The sequence below is a fragment of the Tupaia chinensis genome, unplaced genomic scaffold, assembly GCF_000334495.1.
Source record: "Tupaia chinensis unplaced genomic scaffold, TupChi_1.0 Scaffold000272_1, whole genome shotgun sequence".
Classification (NCBI taxonomy): Eukaryota; Metazoa; Chordata; class Mammalia; order Scandentia; family Tupaiidae; genus Tupaia; species Tupaia belangeri.
Genome location: NW_006159754.1, coordinates 1,256,359 through 1,260,888, shown reverse-complemented (window position 1 = coordinate 1,260,888; position 4,530 = coordinate 1,256,359). Strand labels below are relative to the sequence as shown.

At 41.2% G+C, this 4,530-nt stretch overlaps 1 long non-coding RNA gene across 1 annotated transcript; it reads left to right on the top strand.

The window, feature by feature from the left end:
• The first annotated feature begins 761 nt into the window (after nucleotides 1-761).
• Nucleotides 762-1,717, top strand: LOC106734988 (uncharacterized). The gene is made up of 3 exons (XR_001370444.2): nucleotides 762-859; nucleotides 962-1,143; nucleotides 1,247-1,717. It is a non-coding gene; the product is annotated as an uncharacterized LOC106734988 (long non-coding RNA).
• The last annotated feature ends 2,813 nt before the right edge of the window (nucleotides 1,718-4,530 follow it).

Sequence of the window (4,530 nt, the reverse complement as noted above, 5' to 3'; positions counted from 1 at the left end):
GGATTATTGTTTGTACACTATGTTCATGGTTACAAAGCATGTTCACAAAACTACCTCCTTAAAGCCTCATCGTAATCCTTGAAGTATGCATTTTTAATCTTTATTTCACAAAATCCTTACAAAAGGTATTTTTCATTCTCTTTTCTCAGGCAGAATATTTTTACACTTTTCACACTCATCAATGAGAACTAGGATGATGTCATGACTTTTCTAGTCTAACTCCTTGATTTACAGAACCTGAGGCATGAGGAGGTTAGGCAGTGTGATAGATTCAGGACTAGAACTCAGGAATAGGACTTGCAGGAGTGCCCTTTGCCCAAGGTTCTACTCGTAGTTGCTACAATCCTGTGGGAGGATGTTGTAAGTCTCATGAGGGCCCTCTTGACATCTATAAATGGAATCACAGCATACATAGTGTTATGCAACTTTGTTTTATCACTTGGCTATCAACTTGGACATTTTTCCATGTCAATGATCTATGTTGTGATCTCATTATTTTTGAGGGGTAAACTAATTTGTACTCAGTAGGTATGCTCTAACGCAACTGCCACACCTGTTAGTTGTGGCCAGCATCAGTCCTGACTTGTCTGTGCCCACGCCATACTAGCTGTTACACATTTTGAAGAATTATTCGTGGTCCTTTCTTTGTATTCTAAAAATAGGTCAACTGAAACTTTCCTTTCTTGGAGTATAGCCAATCATATTTTGCAACCAACCTGGAACTCAACAGAGGCTAGTACAGTGCGATAAGCATGCAGATCTTCACAAACAAGGTAGACAGTCTGGGATTTTGAGAGCAAGATTATGTCTTCCTGTGGCTGCTGAGACCGTATTGGAAAGTTGATATGTGGCAATGAAGGTAACTTTGTTTTTTTATTTGCTAGAGAGTGTGTGCACTCTCCAGAGAGAGAGAGACAGAGAGAGAAGTAAACTCACAACCCCTTCTCTATTTTCCTCTCAGGATTCTGGGGATGCATACATTCACGCTTGGCATTTTCTCAAGCCACCAGGCTCAGGACTTGAACCATGCAGCCAACCATGTGGAATCTGACCACCTTAAACCCTATGCCACCAGTTGATACTGAAAGGTGATTTCGAGTCTTCAATTTTCAAGAATTCTGACTGTTGAGGCATCATCCATGGGTATTCTAATAATTTGTACCCTTTGGAATTAATTTAAGTAATTTAACTCTAAGCCTTAATGTTAGCCTCCAAGAATTAAAAAGTAGAATTTCTTCCTCCACAGAATCTTCGCTCACAGTTGCACGTGAGCAGACAACGGGGCAGAAGAATATCCTTTGACGGGGCATCAATATGGCTGAAAAGAGCAACTGTTTGTTTGATTGTAAAAACCAATGTTTGTCATTTGACAGTAGAATTGGATAATGAAATAATTTGGAATTTCTTCTTGATTTTCTCCCCATGTATAGTTTTGGCTGGATGTAAAATAGCTTTGTTTTTGTTTTTGTTTTTACTACTAGCTTTGAGATAGAAAATATTCACCACCCTTTTTAAATCCTAATGATATTCTATTATTACTCAGTTTCATGAGTTGCTGACTTAGGCCTTACACAAAAATGAGTAGCTCCATTAGTTTACATTAGATTTTTGTCTCATATGCCTATCAAGAGGACAGTCAGGTAGTGCCACTGTTAACTGTTTTGAGATTTGGAACACAACTGGGGAATTGAACTTCTTTTTTGTTGTTGTTGTTGGAGAGGTTTTTGCTATAGGGCACGTGTGCTCGCCAGAAAGACAGAGAGAGACAGAAAGCAAGAAGTCACCCCCAGGGGGGATGACCACACCGCAATCCTTTCTCCTCTATTCTCCTCTCAGGATCTTGGGCATGCATGCACATGCACCCAGCGTGAATTTAAGCCACTGGGTCCAGGACTTGAACCGTGGTCAACTACATGGGAGTTCAGCGACATAGCCATTATGCTAACTACTGGTCCTAGAAATTGAACTTGTTTGCAGTAAAATGAAATGATAATTGACATGAGTTTCTTTTTTCCTTTTTTTTTTTTTTCTATCTCTTTCATCATCAGCTGACCCCCAGAGTCATAATAGTCTGTAAAAAGGAGAAACCTGGAAGAAAAAAAGCCTGGTCAGACTGGTTGAGCACTGATAGTGGTGATAGGTGGTGGAGTTGTTTTTCCAGGAATCCAGATTTCCGGTATTTTTTTTTTTAAGTTATATTTACACATTTGCTCACAGTATAGTATCTGCTACTATTTAATAGTGCCCATTACCAAATCTAAACAGATTTACTTAATAATTCACTTATTGGGGCCAGCTGGTGACACGGTGTTTAAAGCAGCCAGATCCCACATGGCTCACTATGTGGTCCAAGTCCTGGACCCGGTGACTTGAAAAGCATGCCAGACGCATGTGCATGCATATCCAAAATCTCAAGAGGAGAATGGAGGGAAAAGGTTTGGGAGATGGCTATCCCCTTGGTTGGGGGTGGGGTGGGGTGGTGGTGGTTTTTCACTTTCCCTCTCTCTGTCTCTGCTTCTCTCTGGTGAGTGCATGTGCCCTAGAGCAAAACTAAAAAAAAAAAAAAAAAAAAAAAAATTAAGGTTTAAGAAAATCCACTTATCGCATGACATGCTCAATTTATGGGTCAGAAGAAATAAAAGAAGAGATAAAACATTGAGGGGGCCTAAAGCCTGGTTTGGGTCCTATCGAAGCAAACTTTCAATTAAAATACGACTTCTACCATCTTAAGACAGAAAACCTTGTGCTCGTGGTATGATGCAGAGCTGCATAACTTGCCCCACGTGCCCTGATTCTGCAGGGCAGCCGACAAACATGCTCTAAACTGAATTCATTGTAGGGCCAGCTCTGAACGCATTCTCATTCCAACTTCTGCGTATCAGACCAGGCCGCACGATTTGGTTTAGGTTTTCTTGTTTTAGATACTTTGTGAAAATAATAGATAACTGCTTTGATCTTCTTCCTCTCCTGCTCTTCTCCTAATACACACATGATCAAATGATGCAATCGTGTGATTCTCACATGACAGAAAAACCCTCTCTCCGGGTTCTGTTACCCCACCTTCGGTTTTCTCCTATGCCAACAAGCTTGTTGATAACATCTGCGTATGTGGTCTCAGTCTTTTTCTTGATCCAAAACAATGAATCTTGTTTAAATGAAAGTATACATCCCTAAGAGAGTCGATATATAAAGCTTGTCTCACGCATGCACACCAGAGCATCAGTAGTTGAACGCAGGTAATTAACGTGTAGCATAAGGTTTCTGAGGGCCTGTGTCAGGCCCAGTGCCCGCAAAGATATGCCCTTGAGTAACATTTGACTTTTGTCATCCTTTCATTGGGCAATGTTAAACAAGCTGATTCACTTTGGACTCAAGTTTGTCATCTGTGACTCTAAGGGGTTGGATTAGAGTGATAGAGATTTTCAGATTTTCTCTCTGGAAAGGGAAAGACTTCCAGCCAAAGCACTTCTTAATTTATTTATAAATTTGACCCTTTTGTGACTTTCCTTTTGAAGAAAGGGTTTTACAGCCAAAATAGTAAAAATTAGTAGTTCTGGGGAGAGCTGGTAGCGTGGCAATAAAAGTGGCTGGATCCTACATGGCGGACTGTACAGATCATGTCCTGGATCCAGCAGCTTGAGAAATGAGCCCAGGGTGAAATCCTGTGAGCAGAATGGAGGAAAAGGGATGCTGTTATGGCCAAACTCCTGGAAGGCGCTTTCTCATTTTCCTTCCATCTCACTCCAGTCAAATTAAAAGAAAAAAAAAAAAAATGAACGCTTCTGAAAAATAACACAACTAGCCAATTTCTTTTTCATTCATTCTTTCTTTCTTTTTAATTGCCAGAGAGCATGAGCACTCGTCAGAGAGACAGAGCAAAAGGGAGAGAGAAATTGCCTCCCAGTAGCACAGGGTCATGCCACAGTCTCTCTCCCCCATCTCTCTGTCCTCGCAGGATCTGGAACATGCGTGCACACTCAGTATGTATTTTAAGCCCCTGGAGCTGAGATTCTAACACGGGCCTACCATGTGAGATCTAGCTCCCTTAACCACCAGGCTATGGCGCTAGTCTGTTACTAGATGATTTTCAGGATTTCTTTTTAAATTTTATCTTCCAATGACTTTTGATAATCTGTAATTTGACTGTCTTCTAGAGGATAGCCTCCTGAGTGGACATTTGCACAGAAAACAAGGAAGGAAGTTCAGGGAACAAGACATTAGCCAGGGAGATTTCTGGGCATTGGCCAGACAGGAACTTATAGTGGTTGGTGTGTGGGTGTGCCAGTGGGAATGTACGGGAGGTTACCCCAAAGCTCAACTTGCCAGTTTTTCAATTTTCCCAAAGACTAGCCCTAGAGCATACCAGAGTCTGGGACATCTACTTTGTGAGAAGAAATTTCCCTCTGAGATTCAATAATTTTCACAAATAGTTTCACTTAAAAAAATGTCATCTCTCAAAGGAACAGCAGATGGCGTAATGGTTACATCACCGGACTCCCACATGACCAACTGCGGTTCAAGTCCCGGGCT